The sequence below is a fragment of the Saimiri boliviensis genome, chromosome 1, assembly GCF_048565385.1.
Source record: "Saimiri boliviensis isolate mSaiBol1 chromosome 1, mSaiBol1.pri, whole genome shotgun sequence".
In the NCBI taxonomy this organism is placed as follows: Eukaryota; Metazoa; Chordata; class Mammalia; order Primates; family Cebidae; genus Saimiri; species Saimiri boliviensis.
In genome coordinates this window covers 74,053,705-74,072,236 of record NC_133449.1, presented here as the reverse complement: position 1 = coordinate 74,072,236, position 18,532 = coordinate 74,053,705, and the positions used below count along the sequence as shown (strand labels likewise).

Below are 18,532 nucleotides of genomic sequence, written 5' to 3'. Positions count from 1 at the left end.
TGATAATTCGAAGTGGCTGTAGGTCCTCCAGGTGAAGATGTCTACTAAGCTTCAGTACTAACTTTGCAAGATGCTAATTCTGATCTGGAAGAACTCACATTTTCCTGGTCATGACCTGACAGTAAACTGCCCTTTCAGTCCTCACCATGTGTTCTACACTTCATGGAGCTACTTGGTACTCCACAAACAGGACATGCCTACGCACAAGTCCTTATCTTTGCTCATGCTGTTTGTTCACTTTGAATGAAATGTAATTCCCCCTCATCAAATTTATAAAAATCCTACTTACCTTTTAAAAATGTCAATATGTTCTGTTAGAATGTGGGCTCTCTTGAAGGCAGGGTGCTTTGTTTTGTCCACAGATGCCTCAAAAATCTAGAACGGTGTCTGGAAGATAATAGGTACTCAATAAATATTTATTGAATGAATGGATAAATATCTTATATAAAGCCTTTCCTAATTCTCTCTCTAGTCTCAGAATAAATCCTAATGTATTCCATATCATGGATACTAAATGTTTGCTAAAAAGTAGTAGTACAATAAGAACTTCTGTTTCTGAACAAATGAGGAAAATAAAATATAAATTTGATAGGAAAGATAATGAAGGGGTGGACGTATACCTGAACGTTCACTCTGTTTAAGAGTATGGATAACTTAACATATAGTCACCAAACACCTAGTATGTGCAATATGTGATTGGTTACCCAAAAGTCATTCCCAACCCCTTCTTCCTTGCCTCCTTCTAATTACAGAGGTTCCCAGCCTCCTTCATAGCTAGAGATAGTCATGTAATACATTCTGGTCAATGAAATGCAAGGGGAAATCTATTTGATGGATGATTTGAAAAAGATATGTCTTTCCTAGTTAAAAAAAAAAAAAAAAAAAAAAAACAGCAGAAAGCTCTGTCCAGTTATATCTCCTGCTTCCTATGTTTGAAAATTTTGGTGCCTGGAGCTTTTGCATCCATCTTGTGACTAGGAAGAGAAAGCAAAGGAAATCACAGAGATACCAATCCAGAACCCTCACATTAAGTCGCTAAACCAATGCCAGAAAGCACCTATCTCTTGTTAGACAAACTCCTCTTGCTTAAGATCTATTAGTCTGTTATTCTGTTACTTACAGTTGAAAATATTCCTGAACTAGTGGAAGGTATCTTAGAAATCCTGGCTAATAATATTATCTGGTAAATAATGCCAAACATGAAATGACTTTAAAATGCCTATTTGATTTTAAATTGTGTTTCTGAAAACAGCATTATGTGTCTTTAACATATTTATCGTAAATTACACTATCTAGCATGTGGCTTTGTTGTTATAATCTTCACTGTCTTTTCTGTTACACCTCATCCTGTGGATATTGTGTCAAAAATGAAGAAACTATGGTTTCAATAGGATATGTTTGTCAATTCTGATTTCAGAGGTAGAGCTATTAAAACCAAAAGGGAAATAAAGGAACAGAATAAAGTAACATGGAAATTAGAATTATTTGAAACTTCCAAATTTATTTACCCAAAAGTTTCAAAGTAATTGTATTCTAAATAATGAAGCTGTGTCTATCCTTTTCTAAAACAATTAAATAAGATTTTCAATTTGTAGATATTGCAAAAGACTGGAGTGGTAATGACAAAGCATATTACATAATTCTGTGCCCATTAAAAAAACCTCCAGACCATTTACAGGACCATGTTTTAAAGCTGTCTAAAAAGTATAATGAGAATACTATGCTTTTCTCTGTTAGATTTGCCAAGTGTCAACAGGGCCTGAGAAGTGTTTTAAATTGCTTTTGTAAATGAGTAGTGAAGCCAATCACCAGTTCTTAGAATTGTGAGCAAAGGAAACAAATATTGAATAAGGAACCACTAGCATAATAAATAATAACCATAGAGACTTTCTAGGTGATTAAAAAAAGGAATCATTCATTAAAGCTATTTCTAAAAATTTCATTAGCTAGAATTGTTCCACATTAGTGGAATTACTTTACTATGAAATAAGATACTCTCTTCCTTATTTTTTATTCACAGGTACTATTCAGTCAGGAACCACTTGTAAGATTAAGAAAGCACTGAGCTGGGCCTAGAGTTGGGGGATACACAGATAAATGAGACCAAGTTCCTGCTCTCTAAGAAGCTTTCATTGCAAAGTGACATTCAGACACATACACTTAAATACATTCGAAAAGCCTCTAAACCAGATAACCAGTAGTAGTCAGGGCTATCAGAATCCAAGGGTGGGAGGGCAGCCAAGATGAATGGCTATTTGGTTGTTTATTAAGGAGCTGCATTTAAATTCCACAACAGTGGAAGGTCAGTATTAGTCATTCCCATATGAGATACATGTATCAAATTTAGCCTAGGTGTTAGTTGCAAGTACTAATAAAGTATCACAACAAAACAAAACACATAATGGAGTCAAATTGTCTTTTTTGTTTTGTTCTGTTTTGTTTGTTTGCTTTTTTTTTACTTTGATCAGGTACTCCTGGTATTTTAAGGAGTTAAAGGCACTGTCTCATGGAACTTGTTCATTTCTTGATAGTAGCTTGAGAAAGAAAAATGAAGATAGTAGAATTCTATGTCATATCTCTTGGCATTATTATATTTTCAGTTGTACAAAATATCTAAGTTAGATGTATACAGGTTGAGCCATTCTTACAGAAATTCCTGCCAAAATTAAAAATATTATTGCTAAAAAGAAAATTAATCATGTTTTATATTAAGATAATTAAAACTGGAATTCAAAAACTATGAGGCTGAAAACAAATCTACAAAAAGCCCTTTATGATAGGACTCATAGCAGCTTTATGCATAACAACAAGAAAGAAATACTTCAGATGTATATTACTAGGTGACTTGGCAAATTATGATTATTATAGTAGGTTAAATAGTGACCATCTAAAAGATTCCACCCAGAACCTGTGAATGTGTCCTTATTTAGGAAAAGGATTTTTGCAGATGTAATTAAGGATCTTAAGATGGGATCATCCCTAGTTAGGGTGGGGACCAAATCCAATGACACTGTCTATATAAGAGATAGAAAATAAGAAAGACACAGAGACACAAGAAAGAAGGGCATATGAAGACAGAGACAGAGAATGGAGTTATGCTGTCACAAACTAAGGAACATCTGGAATCACCAGCAGCTGGAAGAAGCAAGAAAGGATTATCCCCTAGAACCTTCAGAGGGAGCAAAGCCCTGCCAACACCCTAATTTTGGGCTTCTGGCCTCCAGAGCTATTAGAGAACAAACTTTTTTTTTTATTTTAAGCCAGTATGTTTGTAGTCATTTGTTAAAGCAGCCCTAGGAAACTAATCTAGAAATATTCATAAAACTGTGGTACATTCATGCAATGGAATGCTACTCAGTAATAAAAGGAATGAACTACTGAAACGTTAACAACATGGATGATTCTCATAAATAAGTTGAGTGAAAGAAGCTATACACTCAGACATGCACTGTGTAATTTTATTTATATGAAGTTCAAGAGCAGGCAAAATTATTCTATGAATATAGAAATCAGAACAGTTTTAACCTCTGGGGGCAGGGGTGGGGACTGATGGGGAAGGAGCATGAAGGCACTTTCTGGGGCAATGGAAATAATCTATATCTTGATTAGGACGGTGGCGTTACACAGGTGAATAGTTTGTCAAAAACTCATCAGACACTGCACTCAAGAGCTGCTATATTTTGCTGAGTGTAAATTAGTTCATAATTTTTAAAAACTAAGGAATGAACCAAAACAACAAACAAACAGCAATGAGGACTGAAAGTATACACTAAGGCAGGGGTTGGTAAACTACAGTTCATAAGTCAAATCTTGCCTACCACCAATAAAATTTTATTGGAACAAAACCAGATCCAATCATTTACATACTGTATATGGTTGCTTTCATCCTACAAAAGGAGAGTTCAGTAGCTGTGACAGAGACCACATAGTCTGCAAAGCTGAAAATATTTGTTACCTGTCTCTTTACAAAAAAAAAGTTTGCCAACCTCTCTACTAAAGCTATAGTCTGTAAGATGACACCAAGAATGAGGGGGAAAAATTATAATCTGGAACTACAACTATAACTATAGATACCTCCTCTTGCTCTAACATTCTGTGATTCTCATTATATTTAATGGTATGAATCAGAGATGTCTGTTAAGACACTTGTAATGTCTTTACCCTAGGGCACTTACGTGAGATTTTGTGCTAAATCTTATGAATCTTAGTTATTCCATTTTTTTCTTTCACTTGCCATTTTTAGCATAATCAATAGTTCACTATTGTACTATCAAAAGTGATCACATTTTATTCAGAAATGCATTAACTTATAAGGCCTCATCTGTGAGATATGCTAGGCATAAACAGTTCATTACAGAGTAATGAAAGAGAATTGGCAACCAACAGGGTCAGGGCTGACAGAACTCAACTAGTAGCCTAAGCAATCCCAAGGGACTATGCAGAGCATAATAAGGGCCTAGCACACGTGGTTGGATTCTGACAGACATAATTATCCAAAGGATCTAAGCTGATGATCTAGGGACTCTGGTGTAGGAGTAACTAACTTAGAAAGTCAAAGCTATCAGCCAGAAAAGGCTTTCCATTGTCTTTAGAATAAAAACCACAGTCCTTAAAATGGTCACCAATGCCTTGAATAATGTGGTCACTGTCTACCACCAGCCTTTCTTCTTCCTCTCTTTTTACAACAACTTTTAACAGGAGGCACACGATCAGTGTTGACCTTCAGAAAAATTACTCTGCCGGCAGTCAGAGAGAGCCTGGAGATGAGGAGACCAGTTAGGGATCACTGGGATAATTTAACTAATAAGAAATCATATACTGAATGCTTGAATTAGGAGGATGACAGTGGGAATGAAGAAATGGATTCCAGGATAAAGAAAATGTTTATGATCTACTCAGTGAAACACTATATAGCAATAAAAATGATCTATGGCTATATACAACACTGAAGCATTCACAAACATTATGTTGAGCAAAAGAAGCAGGATACAAAAGAATATAAACCGTATGATTCCTTTCATATAAAGTACAAAACGGGAAAAAAACCCACTGAACTATGTTGTTTGAGAATCCTTATAGAGATGATTTAATAAGAAAAACTGATGAAACAATTATCACAAGGGTCAAATTAATGGTTACTTCCAGGAGAAAGAGAAAGGCATATAAGAGCTTCTGAGGGCTGCAATGTTCTATTTTGCCCTAAGTGATGGTATTATATGGGTGCTGGCTGTGTAACAACAACAAATATAAATATAAATATATATAAATACAAATGTCTCTTGATATATTTACCATATATATATATAAACATATAGGGTCCAACCCTACAGGGTCCAGTGAGTCCCTCTCTGCTGGTGTGGAGATGAGAAACTGAAATAAAGACACAAGACATAGAGACAGAAAAGAGACTTTGGGCCCAGAGGTCCACTGCTATCCAAAGCTCAGAGACCAGCAGTGGCCCCGAGTACCTGGACACTCTGACTTTTATTGAGGACAAAGCAGAGGGAAGGGCAGTTGGATGAGGTAATGGTGGTCAGTGATAGGGTCAGGTAAATTACATCTCTTAGAGACAGGGGGCCCAAAACTTTGAAAAAGCTGAAGCAAGGAGAAAACCTAAGGTGTCAGCACTTTTTTCATACTTTCCAGGAAATAACAAGGTCACTAAGATTTATGTTAATACTACTAATTCTTATCTTCTAAGGAAAAGAGGAACCAGATACAGAAGCAGGACCTGAAAGTAGACATGGATCATGACCACTGAAGCATAACACCAAGTAGAGACAATTAAGTCCCCAGATGTCTGTGGGTCTCTCTGACAGCCGTCAGGCCTACCAAAAGAGCTTGGAGAAGCCGAGTTTTCTCCTCATTCCCCCGAGGAAAGAAACGTCTCTACCATCTTGGACATCTCCTTCCTTAGCTGACTGAAGAGCGGGTGCTTTCACAGCGCTGACACTGTCGTGCAGCCAAGGCGTCCTCCAGCCGCCCTTATGCGGATGTGACAGAGGACTTAGAGCATCTTGCCTTAGGGTCACCTCTTCTCCAATGCCACTTCAGACCAATACTTCTTGACCTGAGACTTATTAGTAAGACTAAAGATTATATGATTAGATATGTGTATATATTTATGATTACATATGAATAGCTATGTGATTATTTATGATTATATATAGGAATAACTATGAACTATATCTCTAATTCAATTCTTTTCTAATTCTATGTTTATATGAGAATATGCTGAGGCTCCAGTCCCTTGCCTCAGCTCTTGTGGGGTTTCCCCCCTACATATACAGATACACATATATATGTATGATATACACACACATAGATATATGCACTCTTGTGTATGTTTTCTCCATATATCACAGTTTAAATTAAAGGTTTTAAAAAGATTCTACAGAAACAGCCGAGGTACACTTAATTATGACTTAATTAGGATATGGAGGGCAAAGCAGAGGACTTGGAGTCAGACAGCTCTGGGTTCAAATATTATTAATTAGTGGTGTGACCCTGAACAAGTTATCTAACTTCTCTAAGCTTCAATTTTTATCAGGGGGGCTAATAGGGCTGTTATTAGAATTAAAATGTTGATCTGTCTGTGATTATTTTTCTGTGACCTTTTCTGATTGACCAGCTGAGAGATCTCCCTAAATTTACTAAAGTTATTAATGCGTTATAATTTCCTGTGCTTTACTAATGGCTGTGAGTTCCTCAGCACCTTTACAGCTCAGGTGGCTTAGGTTTCCCTAAGGTTCATTAACCAGCAAGTGGTGGATATTAAGTTTTCTGCTCTGCAAAACCAGTTGTTCTCAAACATGAGTGTTTATTGCAATCTCCTGGAGGACTTGTATTAAAATACAGCTTGCTGGGCCCCACTTCCAGAGTTTCTAATTCATAGACCTGAAGTAAGACATGAGAATTTGAATTTATTTAACAAGTTCTAACAACTTCCTGGGTGATACTGTTGCTTCTGGTCCAGGCACAATATTTCTAGAACTTCTATTCAGCCCAATGTCAGAAAACTTGGTAAACTGGGTCCCCTTCACTTAAAGGAGAGAGGAAGGAGCTTCTTTGCTCTTAGGCTCTCCAAGTACAAAGAAGAGAGACACAGTTTTCACAGACAGTTGGAAAGACAGTGACTCCATCTACCTATGCAGGCCCCCTTTTCCTCGTAGACAGGGGTCAGCATTCCTGAGCTACTGACTTCATATGTCCCCCACTTACCCTCTCCTATGAGAACTCACAGATGTCCTCAGAAGCATGGTTTACTTCCAAGGGACTCTGGCGGTTCCTTTAAGTCCCTGAGTTGCTCTAGTAAGGAACTGTGCAAAGAGAGAGATCAGGAACATGTGTTCATTTTCTTCCCAAAAACTTCTGTGAGAATTAGAAGAGATTCTGGGACATGAAGAGTACTTAATAAATGTTAGCCGTCATTGTCATGACTTCAACTTGTTTGAAGTGGATGTTTGCAAAGATGGTTGCATTATAACAGAAACAGAATACATGAAATGAACAAGTTTGTCAGGAAAATGAATAGTTTAGGAATATTTATAAATTTTATATTTATTTTCATATTTATAAATTTTTATATCATGGCTCTAAGGTTAAACTTGAGGAATTTTATAAAACAGACTTGACTAGTAATTTGAGATACAGAGAAGACAACAGAAGGTCTGTAGAGCTTCTTTTGGGAAATAGTGATGCAACCCAGTTTGAGACCTAACTAGCTAGAGGGTAACACAACTGCTAGCAGCTGGCTGGCTCAGAGAAACTTGTTTTTGAGAGCAGGCAGTAAACACATGCTAAGCTTGTGATGTGCTTTGGCAGAAAGTCTTGACAAACCTATCTCATTCTTTAAACACATGGTTCCAAAGTTGCTAAGCAAAGTTCAGTCTGAACCTTAACTTTGCCTCCCTAGAAGCGGGGGCTGGTATATTTTGCAATGCCTCATTAAATATTTCAGCATTTTGCTCTCTGCAAAAAACATGTGTTCTTTTCAGGCAACAGTTGGTGTTTTTTGAGGACAATCTTAATATTTGCATCTTAGTTATCCATTCCAATATTATTTCTATGCTTTATACACTTTCAAATTGCCCTGAGGCATTTACATAAGTTCTAGGAATTACACAAACCTTAAAGTAAAAACAACGACAACAACAACAAAACATATAAATTTAGTTTAAATTTATTAAAAACTCTAGTCTATATACCTATTTATAAAACTTCAGCAACCATTTTGTGGTTTATATTTTAAAGTCAAATTATGAGCCTATAGCTTTAGAAAATCTACATAGTCAATATTCTTAGAAGTGAAAATACATTATAAATTTATTCCACATGATTCAGTTATTTGGTTACATTTAACTCAACATTTATGTATTGTGTGACTGGTAGGTACTGGAGACACAGACATGAATAAATGATGATGTCATTGTCCGTGAGGAGTTCACAGTCCTTCTGACCATGTGTTTAACTATGTGTTTCCATGGCTCTCTCACTCACTAGTCTATAATTTGTCTAGTCTCTAGAGGAGGAGATGACTGACTCTGCCAAGCAGTCTGAACTTGGAGGTGCCACTGAGGAGGTGAACTGTGGGTTGGCTCTTGAAGGACACTAAGACTTGGGGTAAGAAGGTAGGGAGAAAAGGGCAGGACAATCTAAATGGAAATAACAGAATAAGTGCAAAAGCAATGACATGGAAAATAATTGTTAAGATGTACAAGTATCTCTGCATGGCTACAGCTCCTGTGTTCCTTTCAGAGTAGTACAAATGAGGACGGTAGAGTTAGATAAGACCAGATGGTGAATGATTCTTTTTCTGTTTTAAGGAGTTTTGATTTTATCTGTAGGTGGCTGGGAGACGTGGAAGCTTTGCAAGCAGCAGAGTGACAAGATCAGATCTGTGTTTTGACAAGTTCAGTGTCAACAGTAGAGAGTAGATCATGGTGAACTACCTCAGACAAAAAGTCTAGTTAGGATGTGGTCACAACAGGCTGTCTATTGCTGTTTCCAATGTTTGACTCAATATTAGTCTCAAATTCTATTTTAAAATTATTATGTAAAATGAAAGCAGTCAGTGAAAATGAGCTAAAACTAGATGCCCTACTCAAATGCTTCAAGTTCAAAATAGAGGATATCAAAGGATTTCAGAAAAAAATACACACACAAATGCACACTTAAGAGTATGAAGTTAAGTAGTAAGGACAGGTTTTTAACACCTTTTCAGTCACTCAACTAACATAAGACTACAATCTGGACCACCTTTGTGTGAGGGAAGAGGAATTATAATTGCTGAGATGTACTGTGAAACAATTCAGTATTTTATTAAAGAAAGTAGAAAAGAGATGGGATTTGTGAATCAATCAATCTGAACTTCAAAGAGAAAATACGGGGAATAATATTAACAGTTATATATAAAAGATGTCAATTTACATAGCACACAAAAGTGGCTAAGATAACAATTTTATACTATAAATAGTCATAGGAAATGCTAACAAAGCATTGGCCAATATGCGACTTATTTATTATGACATAATTAAAAGAAATTAGAGTTTGTAGAATTTTTATATTAAAATTCACCTTTGAGATTTATTTTAAAACTTTCAAAGTATCAGTTTGCACATACTAAATTTGGATTTTACTTTATTATATTAATGACATATAAGTCACAGATTCAAAAAATCAAATAGTTATTAAAAGCATCTCTTATTTTTTACAGAGATTACAAAAAAAATGAGTGATAGAGAAACTTATTCAGTCAGCTGGGCGCAGTGACTCACACCTATAATCCCAGCACTTTGGGATGCCAAGATAGGAGAACTGTTTGTGGCCAGGAGTTTGTGACCAACCTGGGCAACATAGCAAGACCCTGTCTCTAAAAGAAATTTTTTAAATTAGCTGGGTGTGGTGGTACGCAGTGGTAGTGTTAGCTACTCAGGAGGATTTCTTGAGCCAACTGCATTTCAGTTTGGGCAACAAAGTGAGACCCTGTCTCTAAAAAAATAATTATATATACATATCTACATGTATTCATTTATTTGATCAGATCTGCTTCTGTTTTCATTAACTTATCTTGGAGTCTGTAAAAACAAAAAAATAGCCAATGACAAATTTAATTAAATCTTTAAAAAAATGGCACCACTCATCATAAAAACGCTGACACCAAGTTTTTTGTCTTAAACATTGAACCAAATCCCAAATCTCACGTAAAATGTATTGCTTTTATTTTTTGCCTATCTTTCATTTTGTAAAATTTTAAACCTACTTTACTGTTTGTAAATTATACCTCAATTAAAAAAATTTCATTAAGGAAAGTATAACAAAAAGTTTCACCCTGAAAAACAAAAACTTTGGCCAGACACAGTGGCTCATGCCTGTAATCCCAGCACTTTGGGAGGCTGCGGCAGGCAGATCATGAGGTCAGGACAATATGGTGAAACCCCATCTCTACTGAAAATACAAAAATTAGTCGGGCATGGTGGCAGGCACCTGTAGTCCTAGCTACTCGGGAGGCTGAGACAGAAGAATCTCTTGAACCTGGGAGACAGAGGTTGCAGTAAGCCAAGATGGTGCCATTGCACTCCATCCTGGGTGAAAGAGCAAGACTCTGTCTCAAAACAAAACAAAACAAAACAAAACAAAACAAAACAAAACAAAAAACCTTTTCAACCTACATCAAAGATAGAAGATGAATACTGAATCACTAGAGCAACATTTTGTTTTTTTTTTTTTTTCTCTCTCTCTCTTTTTCCAGAACCAACTGAAATTAAGTTGCAAACATCACAGACATCATCACACTTTCCCCCTAAATACACCAATAACCTTTAAGGGATATTTTGATAACCAAATTTTGTTATATTCAACTGACCCTTTCAAAAGCCACCATGAAACAAACAGATAAATGTGAACTGCAGAATGGATACATTGAAATAAAGACTTCATTACATTTGATCAAAAATGATGCTGAAAAAGCCCAACAAAATAATGGGAAATGGGCTGGGCATGGTGGCATATGCCTGGTAATCTCAGCACTTTGGGAGGCTGAGACAGGAGGGTTGCTTGAGCCCGGGGGTTTGAGACCAGCCCGAGCAACATAATGAGACTCCCATTGATATTTTTTGGCTCTGTGTTCCTGCCTAAATCTCATCTTGAATTGTAATCCCCATAATCCTCACATATCAAGGGAGGGAACTGGTGAGAGGCAACTGGATCAGTTCCCCCATGCTGTTCTCATGAAAGTGAGTTTTCATGAGATCTGATGTTTTTATCAGTGTTTGACAGTACCTCCATCACATCTCCTCTCTCTCCTGCCACCATGTAAGAGATGCCTGCTTCCTCTTCCACCATGAATTTAAGTTTACTGAGGACTCCCTGGCCATGCGGAACTGTGAATCAATTAAACCTCTTTTCTTTATAAATTACCCAGTCTCAGGCAGTTCTTTACAGTGTTATAAAAATGGATTAATGTAGCCATCTATACTAAAAAAAAAACACACTTTTATCCAGGCATGGTAGCCCATATCAACGGTCCCAGCTACTTGGGAAACTGAGGTGGGAGAACTGCTTGCATCTGGGAGGTCTAGGATGCTGTAAGCCATGATCACACCACTGCTCTCTAGCCTGGGCAACACAGCAATCATGTATTAAAAAAAAAAAAGGCAGGAAAACAAAGGGTTATTCAATAAAATGCCAGGATAATTAGCCATTTTTAAAAATAAAGAATCAAATCTTTATCTTATACTGTATGCTAAATTGAAATAGTTATAAATTATAGGTTAAAAAATCTTACCATTAAAAGAGGAAACAACAGTTTGGTCATTCATGTATTCGTTTTTGTATTTATAGTTTTCTTCAATTGATATAAATGTTTTTGTACAATATAAATGAGAATCAAACACATGAGAAAAAGAGAGTCAAGGGGAAAATAAGTGAATAAATAATCTTTGGTTAGGTAAAGCTTTTAGTCTTAGACACAATGGTGGACTAATAAAGGAAAATACATATTTTATAATATAACAGTTAATAATCGACATTTTCACATAAATAAAAAAAAGCTGAAAGCAAATTGGGGAAGTATTTGTGAAAGATATTATAATGCAAAAAGCTCATATAAACCCTTAAGAAATCTTTAGGATCTTAATAAATGTATGGCCAAGATAAATTTTTTAAATTACAAAAGAAAGAGTGAATGACTTAGAAATATTTGGAAAAAGTTCAGTCTCATTAATAAAGAAATGCTGATGAATAGAGTTTTTTTATTTTTTGCCTACTAGCAAAGTTTTTCCTTTTTTTTTTTGGCTTTGCTTTATTTTTTAAATACATATCCTCAGAGTCAGGAGTCATAAGTACTGTGAAAAGGTCACTCTGCCTTGTTAGTGGGTGATATTTGGCAATATATATTAAAAGGCTCTTATGCTCTGACTCAGCAAAATTATCAATATTCATTACAGTGACATCTTGCTGAGTGGAAATCATGTTTTATGTAGGCTTTTTGTTGTTGCTATTGTTCAAGGATTAGGGGGCTTATGTGAGGTTTAGAGTTAGAACCCATGGGACCTGGGAAGCATCTCAAACCAAGAGTTATAGGGATCAACTGCTCTCTCTTACCTTTCTCTGATGGCATCTCCAATTCTCTCTGCAAGTCTATCCTACTCCCTTCTCTCTGCTAACTACATTCTTCTGCTTGTACATGGTTTCAGATTTTATACACCCAGTGCAGATTAGCAAGGGGTTCTGTTCATCATCACCCAGGAATTGACACTGATGGTGACTCCATCTCAAAAGTGTACTGTAATCATGTGGCAGGGGAAATGAAACAGAGTATTGTTCACTAGCACTTGCTCTTAAAACGTCTGCCTCACAGTGATACGTATTACTGCTGCTCACATTTCACTAGCCAAAGCAAGGCACATGGCTACAACTAACTCCAAAGATGACAAGGAAGAGCAATCTTACCAAACATCCAGGAGGAGAATTGGAATATTTGTGAACAGTCCTTAAGATTTCCTCATCTACATCTTTGTGTGTGCATTTAAACTTCTTGTAAATGTGGATTACATGGAAAGTTACAGTCCTGCGTTATCTTTTTTTAAAAAAAAAATTAAAGAACATCAGCAAATCTTTCCTGAACACAAAATTACAAAATGAACAAAAAGCCAAAACATATATGTATCTTGCTCAATTCAATGCCATTAAAAGTTCAGATGCATCAGTTTGCCAATTCTCTGTTGAGGAAAAACAGTCACATATGTGCCAAAAATAACACACTAAGTATGGTGTCTTACTTGCTATAACAGGATACAGAATACTGAATCCTATTATAGGTATTTTAAGCAGTCCTTGTAACTTCTAGTTCTTTTTTCTCTAACTTTTATATTTAAGATAATTAATTCCACTAATAGACACACTAGTGGTGTAACTCTGAAATACAACTTTTAAAAAGTCTACTACTTCTTTCTCAGGCTTCTAAGTTAGTTTGATTGAGAAGTATCCTGAAATTACCATTTGCAAATATTTACCTTACTCTTACACAACCAAAACAGAGAAATAAATTAAATGCTAATGTAGATAAGAGTGGAACTGTCATCCATACACCTGATTTTAAATATTTTGCATGTTTACCAAAATATTTAAGAGCATCCCTCTTCTATTCTTTAAAAAATAAATGCTATACAGTTAAACTTAAAAAATAAATCCATACTAACAAATATATCATTTTTCTAACTTTGAAGTTTTAATTTTGAAGTTCTCTGTAAGATTTAATTTTGAAAAATTATCCAAAGCTAAAATTAATTTTGAGAACTACTTTCGTAGAACATTTTCTTTGTCACAAATCCATTTGGTATTTATTTGACTTGTAGGTCTCCCATCTTTTGAAAAATCTTCCAAAAATGCAAATGTAATCTCTTTGTGTCTCCAGACTTTCAGACTTCCTTGAATCTCTCTTCCTTGTAACTCATCCTAGCAAGACTCCCTAGTGAACAAAATTTGCAAATTTTAAAAGCAGCTTTTACTGTATATTTATAAAAATTCCTTCAATAAACCCAAAAAATGAGGCAAGAGCTTATTTTCTGTTATATAATACTGTGTCACCCTTGTTACTTGGCTAACATCATTGCATTCTTCTCAATCCTTCAGCTTTATAAAACAAAATATGCTCAATATTTGTTTTCTTGTTTCTTTTCTCTTTGTTTTTCTTAGAATTCTCAAAAGATGTAATATTACTATGATTCAAATATTTCAATTAAACTAGTGCAGAAATTTAATGGTCTTCTGTACATGTTGATTACACACTGGCCTTATTAGTCACAGACATCTTTATAGCCAGCAACATTTTAAGAAATTCACTGATCATGGATTCCACAATGATTTATTTAAGAAAGTGAGCCGAGTCTACCATCTCTAACATGATCATTTCACTTGCATAAGACAGTCCTACTTAAAATGGCCTAAAAAAATAAAAATTATTGGCTTGCACAATTTAAAAGTCCATGGATAGCCTGCAGAGGTGGGTCTCAGTTAAAGGGTTTAAACCTTGTAACCAAAACTCAGTTTCTCTTCATTCTCCACTATGCTGGTTTCATTTTCAGCATATGGAATTCCTAACAAGAGGGGTCGTACATGTCTAGGTTACGTCACAAGGCAGCAAGGTGAGGAATCTCTAGGTCAGAGAGCTCTGAAGGGCAGCAGCAGTTTGTGGTCTTTTATAGCCACAGAGTTTGTCTTATCTATGGCTAGAAGATGTTGGGTGTAGTTTCCTGGGGGTATGCCAAGCAGGTATGATCTAATGGCTAAAATATGCTTGTTTGAGCTATATTTAAAGCAACTAGATGTACAAGAAATTGAGTTTGGCACTGGCAGGCTTTGATTCTAGCCTGCTGTAAAATAGTAAATATAAGGCTAATACACAGGGGCCATCTTTAACCCATTTATGAAACACTTGAGAAATCTCTTTTCTCCCTGGATGTTTTTAAGATATCTTCTTTATCTTTATTTAGCTGTGAATTTACTTTTTTTTTTTTTTTTCATTCTTCTTGCCATTATGTCTCCTCAATTTCCCAAGAATGCTCCCAAGTAAGTCTTTGAATGTCCTAGAACTGTAGCTTGAAAAGCATTTCTTCCAGATATATGTTTGGCTTGCTTTCCCAACTGGCTCAAGCCTCTGCTCCAATTATTTCCTGAGAGAGGCTTTCCTTGAACCCAAGCTCAAACTTTCTATCCCTTACCTTGCTTTTAAAATAGAACTTAGTACTACTTGACAGTATATGAAATATTTGTTCATCATTCTCCTTCCCCCAAGAATATATATCCACAAGGGGAGAGACTGTTTTGCTATAAACTTAATACCTAGAACAGTGCCTGATGACCTCTCCTCTATGCTTCATTTTCTCCTTTTTAGGCAGATAAAGTTTTCTGTGTAATTATGCAGATGGCCCAAATATTTTCACTGTCAGATGTAACACTACTACATACAATCAATAAAGTTGTATTCAAGATCATTTTTAGCATTGGTTTTCTTTGTGACAATGATATTTAAGAGTTTTTATTTCTTTTGCTTTGTCTTCTTCCTACTCAATCCATTGCCTGGATTCTAATGTTTTAAACTCTTGCCCCTGCCCCAGCCTTCCCTCTTGTGAGCCTTAAGTAATCAATTATTAAGTTTAACTTTTTATTTTTTGCTAAGCAATGATAAGATTGCCTGTCATTTTTTTTTAACTCAAGAAAATTGACAAATATTTGCTTTGGTTAGAAAATATGTATACTATTTTGTGTTACAGAAGCTTATAAATGTGTATTTTTATGTATTAAAAACAGAAACATTAAAATTATTATGATAAAATATACACGTGAGTTTAAAAACTCAAACATTACAGATTAGCAGAAAAATAAAATATAAAAATGCAGCCAAACAACTGTCTTATAACCCAGTTCTACTTCCTACAGTACTTTGTTGACCAAAAACCAAGTAGGAAATACATTTTACAGGTATACAGAAAACTGAAAAAATGTTTTATACATTTTACTTGACTTTACTAGTACAATGCAACCTAATATCTTTTTTCTTCTTGTCTCCTAATGTAGGTTGTAACTACTAAATTGATTTAATTCCCACAGCTTGAAAACACTGCCCAAAAGGTACCGACATCAAACTGTTTTTAGCACTTCTAATAGTTATTCCATAATTTAAAATAATACAAATACACTGCACTGCCACTTTTTTGGTTCAACTCCTGGCCTTTTTAATAAATTGACTCTACACTTTGAGAATGAACAATGAGAATTTAGCTCAGTTACAGTACTCTCCATTTTTCTTCCCCTAGTCTGCAATTTTTGAAATTAAATTATATTACATTATATCTGCTACTTCATTCATTTAAATGCTTAAACATTAATATGTATTAAACCTATTTCTTGATGTACTTTAGAAAATGTCTCTTGAGTCTCCCATTGTGTAAGATTAAAAAATTTTATCCTTCCACTTCCTGCCATTTCCCAAATACCCTGGGCTACACAGCAGTACTTTTACACTGTTGATATTTGTATTATTTGCTCTGTTAGAATAATTCTCTTATGCATTTTGTCTTTTATTTTGAAAATTTAAGATTTTTTCGGTATTACAATTTTGTAAATCTTATTCACTGCAGAATCAAGTGGTATGAATGGACTTGTGTAAGAAATGTAAACTGTGTTATTAAATTTATATTTATTGAAGGAGAATGTTCTAGGTATCAATGTCAAATGGATTTTCTTTTCTTATATGTCCATTCATTACTCATAATAATGACACATTTTAGTTCATTTCATCTTTGAGCCATGGCTTATAAACTTTTTTGCCTTCACTAAATATTCTAATTGTATTTTTTCTGTCTTGGTGACAAGAAGCATCATCAGCCTATCATAAAGATGATTATGATTTTTAATAATGCTATTTCATAAAGTAAATTTACTCTAAAGTCATTATCTGAAATCGTCTAGCTTCCTGTCCTATTATTATTAATTATTTTGATGGCCTAAATATTTGTGGTCTTGAAATATCTTTTTATTACAAACCTACAGCAGATCTTTACTGGGACCTCATTACTGAGATCTCATTATTGGGATCTCATATTTTCTCATCAGTTCTCTTCTTACTTTCCTAGGACATTTCCTTAAGCATTTTTTTTTTCCCCTTGAAATGCATAGGAAATCCAGAAAAAGGTGAGAAAGTCTTTAATTTATCCTCATCCCTAAATGTTTTGTTTGTCTATAAAATTCTAGGTTCAGAATAATTTATCTGGGAATTATAAAGATATTGCCATTTGAATAAGCTAATAATAGTCATCTAGTAATCAATGTTGCTGAATGACAACATTCAGTCTCCTTTTATCTTCCTATTATTCTACTGCTCTTATAAGGGAACTGATAAGTTTTGTTTGGCTGACTGTCTTTTCTTTCCACAGTTAACTGAACTCTCATAACTGGCCATATCTGATACTCTCCTTTCTGGGTTCCAAATCACACATTATCCTGATTTTCTTAAATAATTGGATATTCTTTCTTATTCTGTCTCATAGTTTTCCTTTTTCTATGTGACCTCTAAATGATGGAGTTTATACTCACTTTTCTATTCTGTGTCTTCTCTCTATATGTTCTCATCTATTCTTATAGTTTAAAAACTATATGCTGACAATTCCTAAATTTATATAAGTAGGCTAGATTTTTTTCCTGAGTTTCAGATTCACATCTTTAAATATCTTCTTGACCTCTGTCTTGTCTGTCTCCTAGGCATTTCAAACTTAAAATGATAAAAATGGATCTCCATCTCTAAATCTGGATCTCCTTCACCCTTTACCACTCAAAAAATGGCCCTATGGTTAACTGTCCCCCTTAACTGTTCCCTTTCATTCCCTCCTCATAATTTCTCCCTCCTCATCTAAGCCATCAGTTATTTCCACTTTCAAACAGTTATTTCCAACTGTTATTTCCACTTTCAAAATTATCTCTAAACTCTTAAAAATGTAAATCAGATCATGTCAGTTCTGTTTAAAATGATTAGAGTGCTTTCCACTGCATTTCAGATAAATTTAAAAAACATACAGCCAGCCCTCCAAGTCTGATTTCTTCCCACCTCTCCAAACTCATTTCTTGCTTCTTGCCATCCTGCGCTTATTCGTTTCCTCACTCAAGTCTCCTCTTTCCTAGAATATGTAATGCTCTGTCTCAGAGCCTCGGTTCTTGCCTTTCTATCTGGCATACTTGCTCCACAGGTGTTTATATGACTGATCTTTTTCCCACTTGAGACAAAAAAAAAATCTTTGCAATATACACACTACCACTTATTTTAATGAGTGATACTAACCTTTTATATTGATGCTGAATGTATTTAACATAATTTAATCCCCATATCAGTGGCATATGAATTGTATCCTCATTTTACTATTAAAACACTGCACGGAATATTTGTGTATGTACAGTGAATATTCAAAGCAATATATTTAAATCATGTGTAAAAATATTTTTTAACATAAAAGTCAGTCTTTCTCCATTTAAAGACTCT

At 35.0% G+C, this 18,532-nt stretch overlaps 1 protein-coding gene across 2 annotated transcripts in view; it reads right to left on the bottom strand.

Annotated features, from left to right (window-relative positions):
• Nucleotides 1–18,532, bottom strand: part of WDPCP (WD repeat containing planar cell polarity effector) — a 785,671-nt gene that overhangs the window by 756,472 nt on the left and 10,667 nt on the right. For both annotated transcript variants that reach the window (XM_074399199.1, XM_074399192.1), the window contains one exon: nucleotides 290–387. The gene's annotated coding sequence lies outside the window, so the exon portion shown is untranslated. The remainder of the gene's footprint in view (nucleotides 1–289; nucleotides 388–18,532) is intronic.